The sequence below is a fragment of the Anomalospiza imberbis genome, chromosome 4, assembly GCF_031753505.1.
Source record: "Anomalospiza imberbis isolate Cuckoo-Finch-1a 21T00152 chromosome 4, ASM3175350v1, whole genome shotgun sequence".
NCBI lineage: Eukaryota > Metazoa > Chordata > Aves > Passeriformes > Viduidae > Anomalospiza > Anomalospiza imberbis.
Window position 1 is genome coordinate 38,127,324 of NC_089684.1, and position 27,814 is coordinate 38,155,137.

A 27,814-nucleotide genomic window follows, 5' to 3' on the forward strand; every position below is an offset into this window, starting at 1 on the left:
TACAAATAAACTGCATATGTTTAAAAATCTTTATTCCATGTAAGAAAGGTTGAAGTGCTGTGATTTCATTTTAAACAGTAGGCCACTGTGTGTTATCACAAGATGATCTGAGTTGCTTAATATTTTATATTTAATTCCCCTCAATGCAAAAGATTGTAGTGAAGAAAGAGATTGGACTGGAATGTTAGCATCCACCCTGTTCTTACTTCAGATAAAAAGCACCTTTAGAGTAAATTGAAAGAGAAAATGTAGTTAAAATCTTCAAGAACTTATCTATATTTTTTTTCATAAAACCTCAAATATAGATATAAATGTTTGCAACAAATCAAAAATCCACCCCTCACAGACTCTGCCTGTATTTTCCTAGGAACCCATGTATTAAATAACCCGAAATATACTTCTTGGAACTCATAGGAGGCTTGTTAGTTCAAAGACCACTGCAGAGCCAACATGCACACTTTGTTGTTTCATGTTTTTAAATCTTAGGAAATGAAAATTAATAACTGAGAATAAATTAAGTTACTAATAAATCTTCAAAGCATCTCCATTCTTCTGATTTTAATTATGTAATTGGTAATTGTGCAGATCAAAGATTCCCCTTGTACTGATGAAGTTTCTACAAACTAGTGTTAGGATAAGATATGCATTTATGTAAAGAAGAAGTAAAGATTTGTTTAAAAATGGATACAAAAAAGATTTACATTACATTTTCAATCTATTTCCTAAATCATGTTATTGACAGTGGAGTGCAAATATTTGTTATTAAACATAATTTGTTCTGCCAGCTACCTGCTGATGTTTCAATTCTTGAAGAGAGTGATTTGTCATTTTTTAATACTCTCTAATCAGACAATTTGCTTGAGAAATTATATTCCATTACCTCGATCTGAGCTTAAGAAGTGTCCTTTACATAAGGTAAATCTATGAAACTTTACCAGGCCACTGAAACTCAGAGCTAACTGAAAAAGCAAGAGAAGGAAGTAGGTAGTGAGGTTGAGAGAATTGTTTGCTCGTGTTAGGAAGATCAAAGAAAAGAGACGTTTTAAAGATTTGGATTTGCAGATGCAGAGACTGAGAGGGTTATGTCACATACAAACCCTTTTTAACGGCACATGCAAGCCATAAACCATGTTGTTTGAACATTTAACTTAATGTGCTGTAAAAGAGAACCCTTAGACATGCCAGAGAAGTCTGGTATCTTAGGTCTTGCTTCACTTGTTTTCATTGTTGTTCAAAGATTTTAATAGTTCTAGATGGCCCTCTCTCCAAATTATAGAACTTAGGCATTGAGATTCATTGCTCTCACTGGTTTTGGGGTGCTTTGAGATTGATGTGGAGGTCTCGATGATCCCATTAAAAGAGTGCTCATCATAGCATAATGCCTCACAGCCATAAAAGAAATTGTTTGGAAACTGGGAGCAGAAATTATGTAACACTGAGCATATAAACCCCTGAACATCAGTTTACTTAGGATTGTTAATGGCATATCTAAAGGGAGGGGAAAGAATATTTAAGAGATAGGAAGGAGAATGATGTGAATTGCTCGAGCAGAAACCAGACTTGGAACATGAAAGAGTGAAAGGCTGTGCAAAAGTAATTAGATGATATAAGCATAAGGCAGAAAAGTCAGCCAGCACTTATCTTCATTTGTAAATAATGCTTCTGGACACTTCTTCTCATCCCTTTTGGAGATGAATATTCTGCTTTAAACCAGATCTGCTCTAAACATCACAGTCTCACTTAGCCTGGATTAACCTGGTGGTTCTCAGCAGGATGTGATGAGGTCAGAGCAGCACAGAATGTCTCCCTGTTTTGGATACATCAGGTGTCAGTGCTCTGGGGTTACACTTTTTGATAAAGTTTGACTAGAGAACAGTAGGAAGACATGAATCCTGGTTAGTCCTCTCTCAAGAAGGAAACTAATCCTGCTGAAGTGAACACAAAATCTGTTTTTACTCAACTGAGGCATAAGAGACCCTCTAAAAATGAAACAGGAATTTGAACAAACACCCCTCATCAACTTTGAAATTTTCAAAGCTAACGTGGGGTCTGGATGCCTTAAAGCCCAATAATGGGAAGGGGTTATCTGTGGTCCTTATGAGGCTCTGGAAATGTCTTCTGCAGTGTTTAACTTGACAGAAATCACTTCTATTTGATGCAACATTTCAGCATGGCTTCACTTTGCAGAAGAAGTAGCATTTTTTTCCCTAAAGAATTAATACCACAGACATGATTCTTTATTTTTCAGACAAAATGGGTTGGTGGGATTTTTTTGTTTGTTTGTTTTCTAATTGGTTGCTTGGTTGGGGTTTTTTTCCCCAAAGACTTAATGCCACAGGCATGATCTGGTTCAGAGATTCCCACCTTGTGTTGAGACGACTGCATGCTGGGGACTCAGCCTGCTAACCCGTGGGGAAGTTGTCTGGAGCAGCAGGATTTTCTAGAATTCCCTCTTGATTGCAATGACACGGACTGTTGAAGTGACTCTGCCTTTTCTTTATCAGCTACCCCAGCTGACATCTTCCCCTTGCATTTACCTTTGATTGGCATTTCCATGGCAGACATAATCTTCTGTATGAAGTATTATTTAATGTTATATGACTTTCATTTACTTTAATTCATTTAATATGCCTTTATATTGCTTTAAAACTGGGAATAGGAAGGAATCCCATGATCTAGAAAAAATTCTTTCTTATGGAATGCAGTTATGGAAGTGTGAAGCCTCCTCAGCTTTTGTTTAATAAAGAAATTAATGGCTAAATCAGAAAAAATACAGTCTTTCAATTTGACACCCATTTTGTAGGCCCAAAAATGTGTGCATAATATTATTTGACCTGTAATAATATTTCTAGCTTCCATCAGAACTATAAAGAGACATTCAAAAAGCAATATTCCTGAAGTTATTGACTGTCACCAAGTCACATACATATGCTTAATGTTCCTTATTATGTTAGGAAACACACTTCTGTGGGTAGGTATTTTGATCTTTGGTTTGTTTTTTATTTCAATCTAAGAAGATTTCTTTATTCAGAATATACACAAAGTACTGTAGCAGGGCATTTAATTTCTTATAATGAAATAAGAAATTCACAGAAATTCATTGCTGCTTGTATCTTGTTTTTTATCTTCAAATTCACTCCAAATGCTGCAAAGTGCTCAAAATTCAAGCAGGGCATTTTTTCAATGAACTGAATTTCACAGAAAATGTAATCTGATAAGAGGACTGGTAATAAATTCCTGCCTAAATGCTTGTTTACTGAAAGACATAATTTTAAACCACTAAAGAAATTATGCCAATAATTAATTCTGCTAGCTAGAGAGAAATTTTCATCTCAGTTAAGAAGGGGGATGAGAAAGATCTAGAATTAAAATATTAGGCTACTTTTCAAATAAATGGAAGACTTTTTTTGTATCATTGCTTTGGCCTGTTTAATTCCATCTGTTTTTAACCAGAGGGTTCTCCTGGGACGTAACAGCTTGAAGCTCATGAATTGGAAAGATGTGGGAGTTTCCAAAAGGCCTTGAAATACAAGTTGTCTGAATCGCCATAAGAAGGTGCTTGGAGTGGCTTGTCTTCCAATGCAGGTGCCTAATCTGAGGTGGGAAGAAGGGGATAAAGGTGGGAAAGGGATAAATTCTGTGCAAACCTTGTTTGATGTTGTACAGAAATGCAGCCATGAGTCCTCAAACAATTTGTTGTTGTGGGATTATCAAAGTGTGCTATCCTGCAGATGCATAAAAAGAGTTGAAACAACCACTGAGCAGTATATGACAAAATATCAGCTCCTTGCAACAGTCCTGGTTAACCTTTACTTCCTTCATTCAACAATTAAGGACTATTCTGAGAATCAGACAGAATTTTAATTTAAACTAATGTTGATATCTAAACCATGATGAACTCTGCTCATAACCAAATAATTAGAAGATCAAGCTGAGAATCTCAGCAGCATTTCATTGAGAAAGGCCTAATACAAAGAATTGGGTTTTTAGAGTGGCTATGACAAAACCATATTATATGTTTAAATACTTGGCCTGATTTCAGGAGTGGAAAGAAGCCAATACTGTTTCATGATAATAGCATTTATTTAGAATGCAACTTTGAAAGCACATTCTACTAAAACTCTTAGTTGCAAAAGTTATCCTTTTTATTTTCTGGAGAAGACAATCTAGAAGTTGTTGCAGTTTTTGTTTTGACCTGTAGATGTTACCTTAATTGTCATAATTTCACGTGTTATATAAAAGGAAGAGTAATTTCTAATGGCAAAGAAGCTGGATTTATTCTGTATCTTTTTTTAAAGGAAACATACAACTTGAATTGTGTACCTCAGGCTGTTTTTCCTTACTTTTCTTCTCTACCAGTGTTCCTTCTGATTGCTTGGCTACCATATGGTACTATAGCCCTTTTATCTTTTATATGACTATCACCTGCAGGCAGTTGCATCTGAGCTCCTGATCCCTGACCGCAGCTTCTCCTAAACCTCTGTGAAGCATCAAAAAAATTTAACAAAAGGCCAGGGAAATGAACGATTTTTTTTTTTTTTAAATTTTTTTTTTTTTTGTTAAAACATCTTAGTTGACTGTCCAGGTTATCACCCTACTCATAAATGAAAAATGTATTTATTGAATTTTGTCTAGTCTCTTGGGCTTGTGCTCCTTATACAGTAATAAATGTCCTCTGGATCAGACCACCGTGGTAGGTTTTCAGTTGGATATCATTGACTCCAGGAAGTCTCTCAGGTTCCATAATCTCAGTTTAGCTGCAGTCATTTTCTTTATTTTGTTACATCCAGCAGCACATACTGTACCATGGTGCTTTGCAAGTTGAACTTGATGTGAACTCAGGGGTGATATCCTGCTTCTCTGTGGTGGAATTCTGTTTGAAATAGTGAAATTCTAGTAAATGTGAGTCATTAGCTATGTTGGGAGTTTCACAACTAATTAATGTTCAGTAATTCCCCTGTGTTCTTCAGTCATTAATGGAAGAGGGTGCAAGGGCTATCAATGGAACAATTTGTTATGATTCCATAACTTTGACCATTTTTGGTTGACCACCTGACACCTTTGGGCCACTGAGCAAGTTTGGGTTGAAGTGGTATCGTAACAATGCTTGTTTTACCAAAAATATCTAAGAGCAGTGGGACAACCCCGGTGTTTAATTGTCTCATACCTGTTGGATCCAGTTCCAAGCTCAGAGCTCTTACTCCCTAGCTGAGCTGCAGGGGCAGTTCAGCAATGGCTCAGTGTGATCAGAATTGTCTCTCACCTCCCTGTGGCAGTTGCTTGGAATCCCTGCTCTGCTGGCTGAGTGGTCAGAGGATCAAAGCCCATACAACTGCAATTTTTGTAAATCTGGGGTATGGACCAGGACATATAGGTCCATCTTTTTTCCTGGTCCATCATTTTTGAAATGTAATGACTAACAAATATTGGCAATTTGGGATGAGTGATGAATCATTACTTAGGCCTGCCTATCCTGTTCATGAGTTAGACCTGTTTGAGCTGCTTGCCTATTCCAGTCAGAAGCATGTAACTTCATCCAGTTTGTTTTGCCTCCAAATATTTGTCCTAAAATGCATGACAAACTGCAACAATTTTGGAATCTGCATGTCTGGCAGCTTAGACCAATGTGATGGGGTCAGGAATGAATTCTTGTTAGCTGGGTCCCCACCTGGGTGCTCGGTCCTACTATTACTGGTTTTCATCCTCACCACCTAAGGCTACTTTGAGAATGATCATTTTAAGTGATAAATTTAAGTGCAAACCCAGAGATGGTTGCACTGAATGGAAAATTTTATGTTAATGAAAAATACGCTTCTAAAATACTTTCCCTTTTTATTTAATGTTGGAATGTTCAGCACAGGGGAAAAATGAAAATAGATGTATTATTCTTACCCTAATCCTTCCATATATTGCAAGGAATCTGTTGCTTTTTCCACTTGTTCTTGGACTATGTTTATAAAACTATCATAGCAAGGTACCACAATAAAACACTCTCCAGCTGACAACAAAATCTTTCTCAGTGTTTTGGATATTTTCTCTGATATGTTGAACTTTGACAAGACTATAACTGAATAATACTGGTGACATGTCATTCTTCATCTACTAAAACAGAAGAGAAAGAGGGCCAAGTAATTATTTTATCTTGTGTATTGAAACAATACATATTTTTATATGAGAAGCTCTCTTGTGTGACTTTCTGCTTTGTATTATCAGAAGCATTGAATCATTTCCCTGGCTCTTCCTCTGCAAAGCATTCTTGTTTTCTTGTTTAGGCCATTCTCAGAACAGTCTCTCAGACTGGAGATTCGTCTTGGCCAGTATTAGTCCAGTTTTAATGCTGTATGTCAAGGCAAGTGTCCTGGCTTGTACGATATAAACCCTTGAACATGTCCTTGGCAGAGCAGGTATTTCAAGAAACCAAAACCCTCTCACGTTGAAAAGTTCTGTTTAGTTAATGACAATCCCCTCTTTGCTTCCTCTTCTGAACCTTCACCAGACACCAAACATAAATGAAGCTCTTAACTGAAGTTTATAATGTGGTGGTGGCCAAAGATAAGAGAGGCAGCTTTGAGTCCCTCCCGCGTGTGTCTGGTTATCTGAATCCAGTGTGGAATGCATGCCAAAATGGAAGAGACTTCACAAAACTCATGTTACTTGTCCCACAAAAGGGTGGGAAAAAAATCCCTGAGTTTTTTTTCTTCATCTGTTTTAATGGGATAGTATCACAATTACTTATTTGGTATTTCTAATACTGTACTTTTCCCTGAGAAATGCATGCCTAGACATTTCCACTGGTGTTTAATTTTTCAAATCCTACTCCAGTGGATAAAACCCCTACTCCAGTGGATAAAAACCTGCTTCCGATTGAAGTTACCATCATAATTTTAAATGGTTTGATTCCAAATGTTATGGGGGAAAACCTTTTTCCAACCTAAAATTTGATTTTGTAAAATGGCTGAAGTCTTCATTTTAGAGTCCGGAACAGTCTTCACATACTTCAGGCCTCAGTAATTCTTCCAGAAAACAAAAGTAAATGTACAACAGGACATGTTATACTGTAATTGTTTACAGTCATTAAAGAAGATAAAATCAAAACTGAACTTCACCTTTTGAAGGAGGCTCACTGAACTAAAGCTATTGCTGGAAAGTAATCACATAGACAGGACAGCATTAATGTGTCTGTGTAGGCAATACCGTACATCTATCTGTCTGGATATATGATCATGAGCTGAAGATTGTTTATTGTCAGAGGCTGAGTGGCTAATAAATGCTGGCAATGGCTTGGATTCACTGGAATGCTGCACAGCTGCAGCATTAGTCAGACTTTCCCTTTTCTGAATTCTGTAATCCCTTCAATATTGCATTAAATATGTTTTCAATATTTATCTGGATAAAAATGTGCTGAATATTGCAACTGTTTAATTCTGATGTTTGTCACGTAGAAAATCTATGTAAGGCAGAAGGTAACAAGCTTTTTATTGCTAAAACTTAATGCAGGTACTTCTTGTGTCCTTTGCTCACTCAGAGCCTTGTGCTATTTACGGGGCTTGGTAAACCTTTGCAATCCCTTGGAAGTGGAGGCATGTCAGAATTCCTGAAGCCAAATTCAGACCTTAGTGCTTGGCTGAACTCGCTGAACTGACCCGTCACCCTACACAAGAATCAAGAGTTCCTATAGATTTCAGTGTCACTAGAATTCAGCAGATGGATTTTGGATTTGTTGTAGCTTATAGACCAAACACTTGATGAGCCAGGAGTCTGAATGGTTTATTAATGTGTCACTATTATTTTATTAGTTTTCCTAAATGATTAGCCAGTCTATTGTTATCTGATCTATTGTCTTTCTTCCAACGTTTTTTTTGAAACAGTTTTTATCTATGAACAAGATTATTTGGATAACAGTGATTGCAAATAATGATGTGGGAGCAGGGAAATATGCTCCCCTTATGTTGTGGGTTCAGAATTAAGACAGGGAATCCAAACCCATGCAGTTCAAGTTAACCACAGAGCCTAATGCAGTCCTGGTGGTGCTGAAGCTTACTGTGTCCTTGTGTTTCCACCAGAAATTACTTTCCCAGCTGCTGTTGGAAAAAAAAAAAGGGAAGCTCACCATGTGGAATGGTTTGTAGGTACCAAAGATAACCCATTGCTGTTTGGGATGATTGCTTTAGACATTAGTCTGACCTGGAAGCAAGTGGGCTGAAGGCATTAGTAATAGAGGAGGTCATTAAAAGATCATATACATATTCAAACTATTTTTTGTACTTTTTTTAGCCCGGCTGCAACAGTAATAGCTTGGTCAGACTTAAGCAGACGGCCTATTGAATGCATTAGCTGCAGGTCACTGGTTCAGGCAGTTTAACAGCAGCAGGAATGTGCACTAAGAGTGGAATGAATCCCTGGTGTCTTTCTGGCTTCTCCTGGCCTTCACCTGGCACTTAAAGCTCACGTCAGTCACTTCTTGGCAGTCACAGTGGCACCACCGAGGGAGGCGGTCATGGAGACTAAAGCATCCATTCATCCCAAAGTGCTCCCTTAAGGAAAAGGTGGGAGTATGTCAGGGAGGCTTGAAAGAAAGTTGCTTCCATTCTATGGAAATGCAGGAAGCTTCAGGAAAAAGAATGGCTCACGCCATCTGGGACATAGAAAAAGCCCATGTTTGTCTGAATTATTGTAAGCAGACTTTGAAAAAGAGTCCTAGTATGTTGAAATTCCTACATAATAATCTGCAACATAAACTTGCATTGCTTTGTTGCATTATCTCTTGATGATTAAGGTTTTTCATCTAGTCTCTTGACAGTGACTCATTGGTGAAACATTTTATGTTATTCAAATACCCAGAAAAATGGAATACTAGTTTCTTTGTTCAAGAAGGAACCCACAAAAAAGACAGAAAGGACATAAACTTTGTTATCTGCGTTTGCATTTTGGCTTTCCAGTATTTTCATGTACAAAAAGCAGTTTCGCATTGAATGCCACTTTGCAAAATCTTGATATTCAGTGTGTTTTACCCACCTAGTCTTTGATCAGCGTGTCAATATCTGGTCTTTTTAGCCAAGCCAGTAATTTTTTATTTTAGTAATACCTCAAAAAGCAGGTAGAAGCAGGTGAAACCCATTCCACTGCAGCCACTGCATATTCCTGCAAAGGAATAGGCTGGTGCCTGTAGATCTGCTCTCGATAGTAAAAATTTATAGATATTTTATTCAATTTTTGCAGAATTGAAAATCACAGCACAGTCAGTCTAACACTTTTCTTGTCTGGCAGAATAAATTGCCTATCAGTTGTTTGGTTGTGTTTTTTTTTTTTTTTTTGTTTTTTGGCTTGTAGCAGTTTTTTGTGGGTTTTGTTTTTTTGTGGTTTTTTTTTTGTTTTTGTTTTTTTTTTGTTATGTATTTTGATTGGGGTTTTCTTTCAAGATTGGTGTAAAGAAGAACAAGAAGAAATGCAGGGAATGGACACTCTTAGGTAAATATCAGGTGAGCATGGCTACATGTGTTATTAACTTACCCTCATAGTATGAGATGTGTCTGATCAGCTGGAAATCTGAGATATATAATAAATAATTATAATAATTATAAAAGGAAGATCCACAGAATCTGAGGAATACACATATTTCTCCTCACCCTTGGCAGGTCCCGTGTGCTGTTGTCACAGTTACAGCTCAGTGAGACAGTCCTACATCCCTGTCCCCTCCAGTAACGTCACAGACCCAAATCTACATGGACTCTTTTGCTGCCATGTCACATTTACTTAATTGGTTTTTGACTGTCACACCACAGCTGCTTTTGATATTGCCCAAGCAACTTTTTTCTCACTCAGCAAACGTGTTTCACATTATGTTTGCTCCAGATCAACAGGCATTCATTTTTTCCATCAGATGCAACTTTCAGCCCCTAGTCTCAAGTGCTGTAGGCGCCTTTCTCTCAGCTCTTGCTTTCTGGCTGCATAATATTTTTCCAATCAAACATTGCTTCCGGCCTTTATTCAGAAGCTAAGTGCAAATCACTGTGAGATATGTGAAATGAAATTTAGGCTGTGGCTGAGCATCATAGCTTTCCTTAAGGCATCTCTTCCCTTCCCCATATGAATTTACGTGTTAATATTAATCATTATCGTTTGTTTACGGTCAAGGAGACACTGACCTCCACTGGGATTTACAATCCTTGTCTCAAACAGCCTGTTTTGTTTGGCAGGATTTGCTGGTTTTCTAACTGTGCTGCTATTGTAGGGCTCTGTCAGCATGTAGCAGGGGCTGGGAGTGGGCTCCCTCTATCCCAGGATGGTCCATGGACCTGGGAAGGAGCAGTCTGCACTCTCTGGCTTCCCAACCTGGCCATGACATGCCCTGTGGAGGCTCTGCTTAGGCAGACACTCATGGTTTGACCTCAGCTGAGGAGCCCACCAATTATTTAGTTATGGAAAAATATTGTGCAAGGATAACATGGAGGAATTGTGTGTCACAGAAATGCTGTTATTCAGAGATGGGTATCTGCAATGTTTTTGTTCAGTTTGAGGCCACTTTCACAGATACACAAAGCAGCTGGTCTGTACCTGGTTTGCATCTAAAAAACCCTTTCCTCATGAATAACTACACAACTAAAAATAATATTGCAGGTTTAATCTACTTACACTCATAAAACCTCAGATTTGCTATGAGTGCCCTGGAATAAGCGCTGAAGCAATTTTGTCAAGTTTTAATGCAGAATAATTTTATATTTACATTATTAAAAGCAGAGAATAAGGCCAAGAATGTGTATAGCCAGACATTGTTTAAGGGGTTTGAAAACCCAATTTCATGTTTATTTTTCTGTCTGGAAGGTGGTTGATAATCCTGACAATCACCACACAGTCTGGCTGTTGGGTTTGCAACAGTAGCTGTTCTTATTGCAAATCTGGATGTTCATTAGCTAGATTCAAGCTACAATTAAGAAAAAGAATAGCAGAAATAGGGTTCCATTCCAGAGAAATAAAGCCATTAGGATTAGATACCTCCTCACAAAGTTGGTTTTGTAGTGTCTTATATTTGGGGTTGGGTGTCTTCTGTTTTTCCTGAAAGACAGAAGCAACAAGTTTACAGTCATTCTACTCAGTAATATATTCCTTCAACAATTCTATTTGCTGTGACAGCAGTCAGAAATTAAATGCCTTTTTATTGGAGTCCACCTGCTTTATTTAAAATACTGATAGCAATTTTGTTCTTTTTGGTTTTTTGCACACTCCTCAAAAACATCTCTTCCATCCTGGGTATGAGAAGGAAATCATGGACTTAAGCAGAGGTCTTTAATAGGAAAACTACATTTTACTTGGGAGAATAACAGCATGTGGCAGGGCTATGGCAACAATAACACCTCTACTGCCAGAAAACACTTAACCTGGGTGGCTCAGATGGCTCCAAATATTTAAGAGCATTCTTCTTATACTGTAAATTCCCTGTGGTACATTATTTTCCACTGAGAGCTAATAACTACCCTGTCTGTAAAGCAACTGGTCTTAAGTTTATTAGCTTGCAAGACAGAAAAATAACAGACACATATCACTGACATTTAACAAAGATATCTTTCATGGGTTTCTGTATTTTTTCATATGCTCCACACATTTCATTTTAGTTAGAAAAACACATTTTGAACCACATTCTGAGTAGCTTCTTACGAAGCAAAGCACATTTTCCAAAGAGTCCTTAATGCTTCACCAAATACTGCGTCCCTTTTCAGAAAGTCCTTAGGGTTTTTGCAAAAGAAAGAACATGTCAGCTTCCCCTGGGAAAGTTGTTCACCCTTGCCACAGCAGCCATACTCTTTTCTTGGCATCATGAGGGGACATCATCCTGTTCCTGCACTGAAGTGGAAATGGTTGAACAAACGACTTTTGCTTGAAAGTGACTTCTCCAGACAGCATAAATCCCCATCCACACTTGTTTAAATGAATCCTCTTGTGATAACAGCAAGTTACACCTGAACTTGCCCAGGGCACAATAAAGTGCAGGTACCATGGAAAAAACGGAGGTCAAAGCATGGCACGTTTGGCAAAATTATTTCTATTTTAAACTGGCCTCTATAATTTTTGGAATGTGTATTTCAGCGTGTAAAGATTCAAGAAATTGCTTCTCCCCAGTGACTCAACTTTTGGGTTGAGCCATGTGGAACTTCAAAACTGAAGCTGAATGTTGAGAAAGTCCCCCTTGAGGGCCTGGCACTCTACTGAAGTTATGGCAAATGTTTTATTAGCTTGAATGCAAGTGGGAACGAGCCTGGGATTATTCTTCTTTTAAAGTCCATGCAGAAGTCCAAATACCCGTTGCCCTGGCAAATTATAAGAAAAATTCAGAGGAGAACAATAGTTGTACATCCTGGAATGTCAAGATTAAAAGCAAGGACTGCAGTCCCAAGCTCTCAGTAAGACGAAAAGCAGAGGGTCTAATTTTCTTTTTATGTGACCCAAACACCCACAAGGTTGCCCAAAAGCCTGACTGGGTGGTACCTTAGAGGGCAAGGAACTGGGATAAAAAAATCCAGAAGTTATCCAAGCTTCACACTAAAGGGAAGTTCTGACATATCAAAACATTAACTTTATTTTTCTGGATGAGTGGCTGTTGCTAATTTGTAGAGGATTATTTGGCTGCCATACTTGTGGAAAAAAGCATAGAACATTGAGAAATGTTTGCAAAATGTGGATGGTACAACCTCGGGTTTTATTTGGAGAGTTTCCCAGGCATTCCAGAAATGAAAGCTTTTATATCTTGAATTTGAAATGAGATGGCTTTTAATGAGCTATTTCAAAGTGCCACATCTAGAATTTAGCATTCTGGGTATTTAGAAAAATTTGCTTGTCCCTTACAATCTGCCATTAGACCAAAGTTTCCAAACAGCAAAAAAGTTTCCCTAAGATGTTGTGAATATTCATGTAGGATTGCACATAGAATTAACTCACTGAAGGTGTTCCAGGCAGTCTTATAGAATATATCTGCTATTCCACATTCTTTAACTGCTGCCAGATAAAACAGTACATCCAGTATTTCCCTTGTTTTGGGTTATTTTGTCACTACACCAATTTTAGTCTGTCTTGCATCAGTTTAGAGTGTCTTGCATCATAGATCCTCTTTTGTCTTACAACCATCAAGGACTGTGGTGATGCAAGCTACTGTAATGAATATTGCTATTTACAGTATTTTATCTCTGAATGTGACCCTTAAATTAAGAATTACTCAGAGTAACTACTATGAGTTATTCAGAGTAATTACTGTCTGAGTGAAGCCAAGGACAAACATGTACATCTTTATAAATTTCATATAAGGGCATGTTGGATGTTGAAAGCCTTTGAATTGTTTCTCCACAGAGAAAAATATAAGGAACAAAACAGTGGTGCCTGCAAAACAGGGTGGAGATGTGTTCCCAGGTTCATGTGTGTCTTGTCCCCATCCACTTTGCAGCAGTTACTTCAGTCAGTGGAGGGTTTCTTTCTCTAGCACTGCAGGCTCATTTCCATCCAGCTCCTAACTCTGTGGCAGACAATGGCAGGAGGAGAAAAAGGATATTTGGGTGTATAATGTAAAAAGCTTCTGCCCTCCTTTCTTTCCAGTTTGTGAAGAATTTCTCTTTTTTGTGGTTTTTCATGGGCTTTCAACAATAATTTGGAAGGTCTATTGATTTAGAACTAAATGTAACTGGTACTTTTTCCAGAGTGCTTTGAGTTTATGGTGCCAAGTTTCTTCTGCTTTATGTAGTCACTAAATGAACACAGAAAATTTTGCGTCCTTTGGCCCACTCAGGGAGCGGTAAGATCAACACAGCTGGGAAGGAGAAGGTGTCAAAAATAGCTTAAAAATCTGGGGAGCTGGTTCTTTAGTATTGAGATGTGATCTGTCTTTCCATGTTTTTGTGCACTCGTGTGGTTGATTGGAGAAAATTTACAGATCGTGGAGGTAAACTTGGGGCTTCCAGTCAGCCCCGAGTCTGTCTACATGTCCTGCTCACACGTGATTAATGCGTGCTCTATTAACTGTGGGTAAACAGTCCTGTATGTGTGGTTCACCAAATAGCTCTGCTTTAACCAGTACGCATCCTAGGCCAATAAAAAAATAACTTAATACTGCCACCAAGCACAGCGGTTTCTTGTAAAAGCTAGAGAATGCAGCTCATAATCTGAAACTGTTGTGCAAATGCAAACATGTATTTGTTGAAGGGTTTTCCCCATACCATCTGAAGGGGAAGAAAAATGCATTTTTTTGGATGCTTCCCTGTTTGTTTTAAAAATCATGTCATAGTCTTACTGTCAAAATTCTGAACTTTAAAGAAAATATAATTCAGAGTTCATAAATATATTTCTCCTTTCATTTTTTTATTTGCTTCATTTATCCCTTTTCAAATGTAAACTGATCTGTGATAAAATGCCAGTTATGCTACATTTAATGTATAAGCATAAGGAATATGAACTTGAGTTTCAAAATTCTGAAGTTTTAAATATTTATTCAGATGAGTCTCTTTAGCAGGACATATTTTTAATTAACTTTTTGAAATGCTAAAATATGGCAAAATCTACCTGTTGAAGTTCAGCAATCTACTTCAAATCATTTTTCACTCTCTGAGAAAATAAAAAGATATTTAAAAGGCATTTAAACAGTTCTTTAGATATATTTATGCCATTACTGGCCTCTGAGCTGGGCCAAAATTCATGCAGTGCTGAGTTAGTAATCTATACAGGAAAAAAAAAAAACATAGAAAAAGTTTCTATATTTAAGAAAGACAGAGAAACAGAAGACCTAAACATTTTAGGATTTCTGTCTTTTGGTGTCATTGAGAAGTAAGAATTTACATGTAAAACATTCCTGTGAGGAATCTATTTTCAACTTTTAGCAGGACAAGGAAAAATGGTGTGGGCTACACTGAAGTAATATTTACCTTGCAGTCTGTATTTGATGGCATTTAAAACATATTTGACTGGTTCTAAAGAATCAGTCTGGGTTCCCTTAATTTTATCATTAGAGGAAAGTAATTGTTTCCTAAAATTGGAAAAGCTTCAATATCCAAAGACTCCTGTCTTGACTTGACTCGCAGTAAAAAGATTTATAGAAATGTGTCATAACAATTTTCTTTTCCCACACAATTGTCCCATAAATGACATTATCACTGTACTTGGAACTGCAATTTGCACATTATATCAGCCTAAAATAATCTGGGACATTAATTTTCCCTCACTATTTTAGTCTGTAAATGGAGTGACACCGTGAATGGCAGAGTCTATAAATGACTACTAATTATGTGACCAGACTGAGTCAAAAGGGATGAGGTCTCATTTTAATTTAATTGATAACTTCACTTCTTGGCTAAAAGGACCAAATAATTCATGATGACAGCAATAAAATAATTGGGGAATACACATTTTAAATGATACTTCCAGGGTTTATGCATGTGATATAAATTTACATTGTGATAAATTATTTCTAGGAGAAATTATTTCTTTAAGTTTTTGTTCTATTTTTATTTCACAGATTTCAGGAACAGCAAAAATAAGTGCATTATAGGACAAATGCTGCTGACAATGGGATAAATAACTTATGAATAAACTCTTTAGTCTCCAGTTAAATTGGACTGGGTTTGAATTTAATGATACCTGTAATGGAATATTATGATATATTTAAACTAAAAATAGAATAAACACATCATAACCTGTACTTAACCTGAAAAGTCATCTATAAATGTAACTCGATGCAGTTCAGTTTGTTACTGATGTAAAAGTCAAGTTGCTATTTTGAAAAAAAGGAAAAAACATATCACATTTTTGGGTTTAATATGGTTTCAGGAACTGCGGGCTTCTTTATGATTTGTTTTCATCTGGTAAAAAACTAAAAGCATGAAATAGGATAAAACTTTTCCATATAAAAGAGGACCATTTAGAGGTCTTGTGCAGGCTGTACCAAGATGGACTTATAACTGACCTTTTTCTGATGATCAAGAAGATGCAATATTTGAAAAGTTTAACATGAAAACAAACATAATAGACCCCTCAACATCTACGTTCCTTGTCTCCTGCTTCACCAGTTCTGTCTGTTCTCATTTAGGTGAGCTTCATCCCAGGAAAAAAGTCTGTCTCACCAGGGATTTTAAGACTAAGATGCTTATGAGCGCTATCATCAGATGTACATGCAAGGCTACACAAAATGACTGAGAGAAGAGCAATAACTTTCAAAAACTGATAGAAATTTTTATTCCAGTAATAAAGTCACTTATTTTAGGAGCCATTTAATACAGATATTTACAGTATAAAGATATTATAAATTGCAATGAATTACTGGTAAAAGCTGTTTATATTTTTTCTCAAGGAAAGGGTTCCCACAGTAAACAGAGATAAATATGTGTATGCAAAGATATTTTGGAGGAATTGTAAACTGGGTGAAGTCTGTACCGGTGAAATAAGACTCTTCTTCCTGTCTAGGAATAATAGAGCAAATCCCTTGAGGCTTTGTTTGAACAAATTAATCTCGTGTAATGCCTCTGAAAGTGAAATCTCATGAAGTATAGGAAAAACACCATAGACACTACTGAGCTCTTTACTCCCTTCACTGTTGGTCCTTTCCTGATTTACTGCTGGACTAAACTCATTAAGTACTGGCTCTGTAATAGTCCCCAGACCAAATTTTACAACTTCCATTTCAGCTTCTGTTCTTCAGCTCAGTGTTTGACCCACTGTCCTTGTTAAACCCTTACAGGAGTGCTGGCTTAATTTCAGGGGGAATACTGGGGCTTTTGATCCAGGGAGATGGGTGAGTTTTGCAGTATTTTATGAGCCTTACATCATCTACAAGCATTAAAGCAAAATCTTAGAAACAACAGATGCCTGGCAAAACAAGAGTAATACTCTTCTGTCAAAAATCTAATCCATACCCAGCATTTAAATAGCCCAGTTTCTGACATTAGACTGCTCTTATTAAAATACTGTAGCACCACATTCCTTGGCAATCAGTCTCTCTTCCACAAAACAGTTTCTTTCACACTTGCCTCCACCTACACTGCCATGCCAGTGCAAATTATCATGATGATATTCTGTAAATTGCATCTCAGAATGGCACTTGTAGCTTAGGAAATGGGAACCTAGTGGGAAAATGTTTATGGTATATTTATATGAAAATGGTCTGCAAAATTAACTATAAATTAACTATAAGCAAAAATCTTTGGATGTGGGTGACAGAATGATTTATACTCAATTTAATTTTATTTTTTTTTTTTTTTGGTAAATGAATACATTGATATTTCCAGCTAACTGAAAATATGTTATTTTGAAAGTTATGTGAAAGTTAGGAGCAGGTTTGCCTAACAAGTCTAGTTTTTGCACTAAAATGTAAAAATGCTTTGTTATTTGTATTTAAAAATTCATTGTTAGTATTGAATAACAGGACTTTGATAATGGATTTGGCTTGTAGAAAATGATTGCAACTTTTGTTACAGAAACCATGAAACAAGATTACTTTGACCTGACTAGTTGTTCCATTGTTGTTTCCTAACCCATTGTTAGGAAATAAAGACATGGTGGTTTATATCATTAAGTTGGCTAGATAATAAAACTCCAAGGTAAAAACTTATATCTTAAAAAATTCTTCACAGATTGTGATCAGAAGTTTCTTCTTGACTGGTGGAGGCACAGTACAGTTGAATGCAAGGGGTGAGAAAAACACTGTTTTGTTTTATACATTATTGTATGTCACTATTAGCTGCTCATAGGTAGATCTGAGGAATATAGTTGAAAAATTGCCAGAGAGAGTGAGAGCAAAAACTGTTGAAGTAACCGGTGTGTCTATCTGCATGAAGATAATTATTACATTAAATAACATTAAACATTTCTATTTCCATGGAGTAATGGCACAGGCTGACTCCCAGCCCCCCTGCACGTGTACAGGGATGCTTTGTGTTAGAAAAACCTTTCCTCCCCCTGGGAACAGTCAGGGTGTAATTACAGTTTCATTACAGGATTGCAGGGTTTATGTCCTTTCAGTCCTAGTCCTAAGCATTTTGTGCAGCTGGTACCAAGAGAACTATTTGACTAGTAATTGTTACTGCTTTATGGATTTTTTTTCCCCCCACAATTGGATAAAATTGATTCCATGAAATTTACTAAATATTAAATAAGTAGTAAAAAAGCTGGTAATTTGCAATTATATTTATACAATACTTAATGATATCCAAATCTCTTCTAAAGTATTATAATTACTAAGGAAAAAATGGGAACATTTATATATAAATAAAAACATTTTTACCAATGTCATCTTGACTATTCAGAAAGAACTTTGAAGCAGAGTTCAGTTTATTACCTAAAACATTTTGAGGACTTTTGTCACAGGTTGGTGAGGATAATAATTTTTTTTTTTTTTTTTTTTTTTTTTTTTTGCTTTTCCACAACAGCAAGGCCTCTGGGGATCTATTATAGAAGTCAGGGTATTATATTGCATTTCAGTGCGTCTCTATAACTGATTGTGTCATTAGCCTTGTTGTATTTTAGTTTGTGGCTCAAGAGATTTAAACTTTTGAAAGCTCGAATTAGGGTTTTCTCTGGAAAAAGTTCTCACCAAAAATACACAACTTGGCTCATTTAGACCTTTGGTTGCTTTGGTAGAGAAAAAAGTACAAGAAGAAGAGATCACCAAAGCTGAAAAATAGCCACCAGTTCTCTCAAAGCTCCTTCTTTTGAGAAGTAGGAAAAAGCTCTGAAAGTGGAAGATCAAATTGTTGTGTTTTTAGGTCTGTCTGCTCACTGGCAGTAGCTTAGGCAACAAAGAGTCCTGTAATACTTTCCAAACATCATTTTGTATGTCATCCACCCTCTCTTTCTCAAATAGTTGGTGGGGAAGTGGGCTATACAGTCAATTTATATGATGATCATTAAGAAACACATCTGTTAAATTATCATATTTTCAAGGAACCAAAGCATGTCTGTTCAAAAACATACACAGACTATTTCATACAAAACTTGACCAAGAAAATATTATTCTTAAGTTATGAATTGTGAAATGGAACAATGAGCATTGTGTATGAAAAAACTTGTCCAAGATAGAAAATTTTGTGGATATAGATATAATTTTTTGCGCTCCAGTTCTATACTGGCTCTATACCTATCACATTTCTCCTACCTATCTTTTAGTGGAATGCATTTATTTTATGTCCTAGACTTGGGTGGTTGTTTAACCACCCCCCACCATGATTCCTCAAGGAAGTTACACTCCAAATGAAGCCACCATAGAACATGAAAATAACAAACAAATGGGAGGATAGGAAATTAAGTACAGGAGGTAAAGTAAATAAAAATATACAGCCACAACTCCAGCTGCTGGAAATTAGCATAATCCTATTGAAGCCTATGCAATTACACTAACTGAGCAATTGCTTCATTATTTTTTACTTTTACCCTTTGTTCCCTCCCTTCCTTTGAGCTTTGAGTCAACTGAGCTGAATGAACATCAGCTGAGTGTGCACCTTGTTATGGGTCTGTGGGGAGAGGGAAGGGGCAGGGTAGGGAGCTTCTGAGGAAGCCTTTCAGAGAGAAGACGCAGTGTGTACCAAGACTGTAGCTGTGCATACTCTCAGGTTTGGTTTGTGTTTGTCTCCTTTTCACCTTTCCCCTCCCCTGTACAAGTTCCCTGCGAGGGAAGACTCGTTGTGGGTAAGAGGGTGTACCAGGGCACCACACCTTCAGGGAAGGCAAGCAAGCCATCAAATAAGGTATTAGCAGGGGTGATAGGGTCATAGCCACGCTCCACAAAAACACAAAAATTAAGTGGTTGTCCCTTCCCTGTGGGTTTCTCAACCCTGCCTGCAGTGAGTCTCAGGGCAGGACTCGAATGTGAGTCACTGTGCAGGGTGCGTAGTGGGGGGACCAGATCTGAACTGTGCTGAGGCGTCCCGGACCTAGGTCCCGCGGGGAAGCCCGCCGGTCGCTGGTCTGCAGGAGCCCCAGATGACTAAAGCTCGAATCCAACAAATAGACGGGTCAGCACACAGAGCGCTGCAGTTCTCAGAGGTTTATTCAAGGCAGGAAAAGGTAAAAGGAGCAAAGGGAGACAACCTCTTGAGAGGGGAGCTACCCTGAGTGCCTGGACTCCGAGGTCTGGGTGACCAGAGCCCTCAGAGCCCCCCCTGAAGGAGGGGATAGGGGTTATATCTGAGAGAGAGGAGGTGGGTCGGGGTACATACCTCCAATGAGGTAAGATCTTGTGGGAGGGATAGGGATAGTACGAACCAATGGGAGATAAGGGAAGGAGTGGTTACAAGGAGGGAACCAGTAACAGAACTTAGAACAAAGAACTTTCCAGAACCTGGGATGGTACCATTGCTTAACTGACATTAACTGGGGAGGCTACACCAAATGATGGACATAGGGAATGGCGGGAATCTTATTACCATGCCTCTACACCACAGTAGTTTCCCATGGTAATCCCGGTAGATCTCTTCTAAGACCTCCTCCCACACTGGGCCATCAGGACATCACCAAGTGGAAAAGGGAAATGAACCCACAGGGAATGCTTGGTGTGGGGTGGCAGTTGTGTAAATTATCACAATAGTGGGGAAATAACGATGCCTGCAAAGCTACAGTTTGCAATAAATGGAGTTTTTGACTGAGTTAGAATGGGTTTAAGGTAATGGTGAGGAATTTTTTTTTTTAATAATGACTTTTCTAATTTTAACTTGGAAAGCAAAACTTATCCTTTTCATTAGAGCTCCATGAATAAATTGATGACTGTTTTGAAATTAATTTCCAGTACAAATGACATTTCTCATCCAGATTTTATTTCCTGTAGTTGTTACATAGTAAATCTCTCCTGAGTCAGACTGGATCCATTGCTCATTCAATACTTAAATATATATAGGTTTGTACATCATTGCTCATAAATACATTAAAAGTACATTATTCTGTGAAGTTCTATGAAGCAAGGAGTGTTAACACTAAGTGGATTTGCAGTTCTAATTCATCTGCCTTTTTCATTAAGGTGCAGTCTTTAATTACGTGTTCACACATACTCCAGACAGTTTCCTACTTTCGTCTTTCTTTTCATTATTCACTGCAAAGTCTTTTGTGTCTTTAAGGCTGGAATTAAATGTGGAATTGTTCATTTACTTTTAGCCTCATTTAGCGCATCCATCAATGTACCAGCAAAGTACCTGGAGAATATTAAGGCATTTATCTCCTTTTGACATACAGGGCTGCTATTTCCATTTTACAGAGGGAGAACTTTAGGAGAGGAAGGAGAGATGTTTAATGATATCAAGGTGGATTAAACATGACTAAAAAATAGAGGGAGAGAAGAAGCTTAGAGGGCAGAGTATCTTAAATTCAGGACTGATCTTCTTTTCCTGGGATGAAACAGCATCTATTTAGAGGTGTGTGTCTTTGAGTAGAAAAAAGCAACTCAGGCTGGACAAAATGCCATTACCTGCAAATGTAATATTGTCGCCATACAACACTGTGAGGGATTTTTCTGTGAAGAGTTTTTACAAAGATGTTAACCAATTGGTCTGTAAAGCTGCCCTTTCTAAAGCTCAGTCTCAAGGGATGTGGCTGTTGCTGAGGTTGGCTGTGAGACCGAGGAGCTCATTGCCCTCCTGCTGATGAACACCAGTAATGGTGGACTTCCTGACTGAGGTCACAACCCCATGAGCTCAGGGCTTTTTTTCAGACCCAAATGAAATTTCACAGTAGAGGTGAAGGACACTTTTGTGACCTGTTGACTCTCTCTATGCCAAATATTGAAAGGATTACAGTAAACAATGAAGGTGTTGAACTTGAAATAATTTTGTATGATGTACAGTATAGGACAACCCAGATATTAAGGTGTATTTTAACTACTGAAACACTTTTTCACCAAGTATGTCTTCAGGTATGCATAGTGTAATAGCCTTTATTTGATATCAGATGCCTAATTCAAAATTCATTTTGTTATTGGGACAAAACCAGCAAAATTAAGTATAATAAAGAATTCTAGGAAGTAAAGCAAGATAATATTCATCACTAGATTTTCTATATGATCTAATGGTCTTTTTTGACTCTTCACATATTTGATTAGGTTGATAATAAGCAGGTATGTATTTTAAGCATCATTTACCTAAATTTCAAGGGAAAACCTGGATAAGCTGTTATAGTAAAAGGTGCTACTTGGTGAGGTTGCTACACATATTGAAATATGAATTGAAAACATCCCTCTTTAAACATATTTTCTCAAGTTTTTCTATTCCTAATGGTCTTCTTGTGCTATTCAACTCACCATGTTTCTGTAAAGAGGTTGGTATTGAAAATCATGTCACTGGTAGAGGGTTCAGATTTTTCACTATTCATTCTCAGTTTGTTAGTATTAAGGTGGAATTATAGTCAGATACTTTTATTGTCTCCATGAAAGTGGAGAGATTTTTAATAAATATTGTTTTCCTGTGATGTATATCTCTTGCAGAGAAAACCACCAACTTGATTGCACGTGTGATAATTTAATAGAATATACAACAAATAGTAGCTATCATGTGTGATGATTATCAACACAACCTGCCAGCAGATGAGGAAAGAAAAGAGTCCCTTAATTCATGACATAGGTAAGCTAAACATTGAGCTGTATTTTACATATGGATCCCATTTACATTATTTTCCCATTCTGTTGAAAACCATGATTATATCTGATGTGTACTAATGAGAAAGAAATGCATAATCTAACTGGAAAGCAGGTGGAGACATGAGTTTTTCACATATGTGGCATAAAGTAGAGAGGAAAGCAGTGCAGTGGTAAAAATCATAGAATGACAAAATTGTTAATGTTGGAAACGGCCTCTAAGATCAATGAGTCCAACCATAAGTCTAAGGCTTTGGTGAGGAATGGAGTGAGAGGAAGAGAAAAAAGATGAGGGAAAAGGCCCAGGAGAGAACTCAGGAAGGGAAAGTGAAAGATGTTATCAGTTTGTTATTGGTATGTGTCCCTTTACTTCAAAGGGACCAGTGACTGCCATCAGTGACAGCCTCGCGCTTCTGCAGAGGATTTTCTTTCGTGTGACTAAACACCCAGCAGGGAAAGTCGTCCTTGAGAGCCAGGTGTCAGCTACAACAGGGCTCTGCTTTCATCCCACGTGGAGATCTGCAGCTCCCACTCCTTTCAGCCAGCCCATGGGCTGCCCTAATTGCTAACATGCTCCGGTAGCTGTGCGCGGCGTGCCAGGAGTGAAACCCTACCTGGGATCTCGGAGAGATAAAGTGGAAGAGAGCAGATGCATGAAGTAAAGCTTCAGGAATTCTAGTAAAACCAGGTGAAAACTAAGAAAAGATGAAATGAGGGCTGAAGTGAAATTGTGCCTAAACCTGAAATGTTGAAGCACATGAAATTGTATTTCTTCTCTATCAAAAGCAGAGGTATGTGGAGGAATACTCTGTGTCCTCCCTCTTATTAGCTCTGTTATTTTCCCATCAGAATTACAAGTGGTAGTCTTCCTGATTCAGCCTGGGAATTGGGAGAGTTAAACTTCGGTTCTTTGTGCAGAGTTATTTTAAAATCCCTTGAGGAATATGCAGCAAATCTGATGAGCAGGATTCATGGAGCAGCTGCAGAAAAGCACACTGCAGGTTTGCTGGGCCTGGAATCCCCAGCAGGCATAAAAAAATGCAGACCTCATTTCACACTTGGATCAGCAGTGTGGGTACCTGGTACATCAATCTGGCCAGGATCAAATCCTGCCCATTGACTTGTATCGCTTGGAAAAGAAATATTCCGTAAAAGTCATTATTAGTTCTCATGTGAGACTAAGAGTTCCTTAATTCCCTGGTGTGGGATGGGTTGGATCATGTCCTGAGACTTATGGATTCTTTTATAGCCCTAGCCAAATTTGTATTTTTCTCATTCATTATGAAGGTGACTCTTGGTGTCTTTTAACTCTCCAGTCTTCTCTGGAATGCTCTTAAATTCTTAGTTTTGATGTTATCTGGCTGCAAATACAGACTGTTTGTGCATTGCCTTAAGAAGTGTTTACTTTCATCTGTTAAGCTACATCGTATGGGTAGTCTAATAAAGTTCTGTCTCCAAAACAGTTTGATTAAAAAAAAAAAAAAAAGTAGTTATTGGGTTTTTGGTTGATTTTGCTCTTTTACAATCTGTAGGAAAATAGCTAAGAAAAAGTTATGGAAGCACATAGGGGAGTTACTTAGGAAATTCTATACTATGGATTGTATTTTTAATGTATCAACCTCAAAACACAGTAAAAACCCCAGATTTATTGGTAGGTGTTTGTATTTGCATCTCTAATTCCAGTTTGTTCCTTTGCTTGTTTCCTCCTGGGGCTCATGGTGGCTCAGAACACCATTTGTGAACCTTGCAGATTCCATGGGAAGGAATTAGAAGACCAGAAGTTTGATTACCTCACTCCAGCTTATTGGGGAAAATGTAGTTAAAATTTTTGTATTTCATCTCAGTATGGAAAGAAAACCAGCTTTCCTTGCCCCCCCCCCCCCCCCTTACCTTTACTGCCAGCATAGTGGAACATTGCAGTTATGTAGGGTTAACCATAGTAGTTATGTAGGAAAGGGACATGGCCTTTGTACATAAAGTAAAGTTCAAATTATTGAAATCATGCTTCTTCTTGCAAAAGAAAGGGAATGTATTGTTGAATAGCTCTCATATATTTTAAAGAATTAAACTCCTCATAATTGTCTACAAGAACATTAAGCTAGAGCATTATTTTTATAATTAAGTGGCAAAATCCACTTTTAATATAATTTTTATTTACTTTTTTTAACTTAAAGCTTAGATAGTCCTAAGTGTACTTGCCTAGGTCACAGTTAGGTTAATGCAAGTGATAAATGTACATTACTTTTAAAGCATAAAATTTAAACTATTTTTTCATTTAATAATGAAAAAGAATTGTATGGCTTTTTCCAACTGATTCAGCTGGAAAGAGAAATTAAGAAGAAAAGAAAGAAGAGCACACTTCCTAATATCTTACCTGTATTGTGTTCTAAATTCCCTTAAATGCTCAGATGCTAGAGATAGCTTTGTAACAGGGGCAGCTTTCATATTCACTAATGATTGTAATCATCATCACTTTAATGAAATAGCTGTAGAATGAGGTGAGTTCTGAGGGAAACTGTCTGTGTGACAGTTATCAGGGTTGTTTCCCTGGTGCAGAGGAAGTTGGGTATTAAAATATAGCATGTTTCTCAAGAAAGGCTTCTGCTAGTGTAGCTGGTTGCATGAAACAACAATTTCAGAGCTCTATTTTTTGAATTAATGACACTTGAAAACCGTACATGCTCCAGAAAATTTTATATAGGGTAAAGTTTGGCTGGTGAGTTCTGCCTTTCTCTCTGATGTAAGCATATTTATCCCATGGATTAATTATTTGTGGTCTGGCCTTTCTATAAAACTACTGTTGTAGTTCTATTTACTGGTTTTAAAACACTGTCTATGTGGGTGGGCAAAGTGATACTGCAGTGCTTACCTCCTGTGCCAGCTGGCCACCTAAATGTCTGTCTGTGTGTGTTCAACTTTGCTCAGTTGCCACATGACATGAAGCAGGGCTGTGACCCCGCTGATACTCCTGCTTGTAAATGTAAGCTCAGCCATAAAAATTGCTGTGATTCCATCAACAGTAGGATCCTCTGTGATGTTTTCTGAGCTCCTCTGTTTGCTGAGAATGGTGGGAATAAAGTTTTTTGTATCTAGAAAAATACAATGTATTTGGAACAGGACCAAAAATTGTCATGGTTAAACCTGAAAGTGAAATTTTTTATGTCTTGCTTATAGTCTACCAAAAGGGATAACAGCTATTGTAAAGTCATGTTATTTTTCTAAACCTCATTTCTCAAAAGCCTCCTTTCACATTTCAAATACTTCAGTTGGAGGTGCTCAGAAATGCAGAGTTTTGGGGGTTCCTCTTGTTTGGTGTGACAATCTGTGTTAGGCTTCTGCTGAAATTCTGCCAGCTGGGGAGAAAGAACACTATGATATGTCCAAGGGTGTCATAGCATCGAGTGTCAGCACTGTGTTTCAAATAATTGCTTTCTGCTCATGTTACATCCTTGTCTCTAGGAGTGTTTGGAGGTCACCATCAAGAATTATGGCTTGTCTTCAACAGGGACATAACTCTCTGCAGAATGCAGCAGATGGAAGACTAGAGGACAGGAAATGGAATGGGCTTTCTGAGGAACTGCCACTGCACACTCGACTTGTTTATATGCTCCTTTCTGAGCCTTCAGTGTTGGGCTTTTCATACAACCCTGAACAAATATATTTTATGAAGAGTGAAATAATATCAACTAATGTGGAAGTACAACATTTTGTGACCAGATACTGAAAAGAAAAAGAATTGTGCAGAAAGAGAGAGAACAACATATTGGTAAGTGTTTTCAAGTACTGATATTCAGATGTACTGCAGAAACAGTACTAGTAATGCTAATGAACGGATCTTCAGGAATGAACTTTTGTTATGCCAGATAACCTAATGCTGACAACTCACAGGAGCCCTCAGGATGGCTCCCACAGCAGGGAAAGTGGCAACCTCAGTGCTGTTATTCTTGCTCCCACTGCTTCAGCATCCTGGAGCAGGTCTCCAGCAGAAGCGCTGGGAGACCAGCAGAAGGTAGCAACAGGAGGAGATAGAGAAAGCAAGGGAAAAAATTAGCAGAAGTACTAGCAGTAAAAGTCCTCTGTGCATCTGCTGGCACTTGCACAAGTTGAGCCTTCCGAAGGACTTCATGATACCCTGAGTTCACCTGGCAGGCCTTCGAAAATTTAACTTAATTTGACTAGAGGCTATAAGAATTGGTTCACAAAAGTATTTCTTCTTTCCCTTTTCCCTTTTTCCTTTCTCTACCCTTCCCTTATTTCTCTCCTTCCTTTCAAATCACCACAAGGAAGGATGGTGTGCCAGAAGGCCTGAGCTGCCTTGCTGCAAAGTTCAGCTTTGACTTAAGCTCCACTTTCTGCTGCAGGGTGCTCCTGATAGCCTCACTGCACACCAGGACCTGGCCTCTCATGTGGCCAGAAGGATTGCAGGACATCTGCTTTGGAAACACTAAAGTGGTTTACAGAACCTCCTGCTTATCTCTGCTGGTCTTTGGAGTCAATTGCACTTAAATGGGTTTGACTGGTTATACCAGTACCAAAATGTTTCTGACTATTTCCAAATAAAACAGACAGCAGGCATAAGGCTTTTTTTTCCCCCTGAAAATAATGCACAAGTAAAAGGAAGATGAAAAAGAAGTTGAATAATCTAGAAATGATGTCTCAATTTTGAAGTGTGATGAAGATTGACAAAATAATCTGGAAAAAATTCAGGAAGGATATGCTCAAGTTAAAGTATCATACAGTATTTTAAGACTAACATCAGGGTTCCTTGAGTAAAAAGTAACAGTATTTATCATAGGGAGATTTCAATTTATTTTGAATGTGCATTTGATTCTCTGGCTTTGCTGTAACACATAAAAGTCAACTTTTTGTTTCAATCAAAAAGGACATGAGGTGTGACTGGACACAACAGCTCATCCCACTAATTTCAGGGGATTGAGTCAAGGTGTTCAGGAATAATTTATGCCACCTGAGGTTGTGCTTGTTCCCAGCTGGTGCAACAAACAAAGGATGCAAGTCACATCGTATTTATATATAGAATTACTGATCCTTCTCATAAAACGTAGTTTTTATTTACATCATTACAGAACTCCTATTGTTGTTATCAATGTGGTTTTGTTCCTAGAATCAGCAGAGGGCCTTCTGTATTGATTTCTAAGGAGTCAGGATGCACAGTGCACTGCATAACAGGTATTCCTATTTATACTTATATACTATTACATACATACTTTTAAAATGTGG

General features: G+C 37.7%; 2 long non-coding RNA genes across 3 annotated transcripts; one reads left to right on the forward strand and one right to left on the reverse strand.

Moving 5' to 3' along the window:
- The first annotated feature begins 124 nt into the window (after window positions 1-124).
- On the forward strand, window positions 125-27,814 carry LOC137473413 (uncharacterized). 2 transcript variants are annotated; one of them, XR_010998781.1, is made up of 5 exons: window positions 125-229; window positions 2,325-2,480; window positions 3,454-3,599; window positions 22,427-22,562; window positions 27,699-27,814. It is a non-coding gene; the product is annotated as an uncharacterized lncRNA (long non-coding RNA). The 2 variants fall into 2 exon arrangements; XR_010998782.1 differs by lacking the exon at window positions 27,699-27,814 and adding an exon at window positions 23,495-24,099.
- LOC137473412 (uncharacterized) lies at window positions 7,767-9,142 on the reverse strand. Its single transcript, XR_010998780.1, has 2 exons — window positions 9,086-9,142; window positions 7,767-8,081 (listed from the first exon to the last, which is right to left on the reverse strand). It is a non-coding gene; the product is annotated as an uncharacterized lncRNA (long non-coding RNA).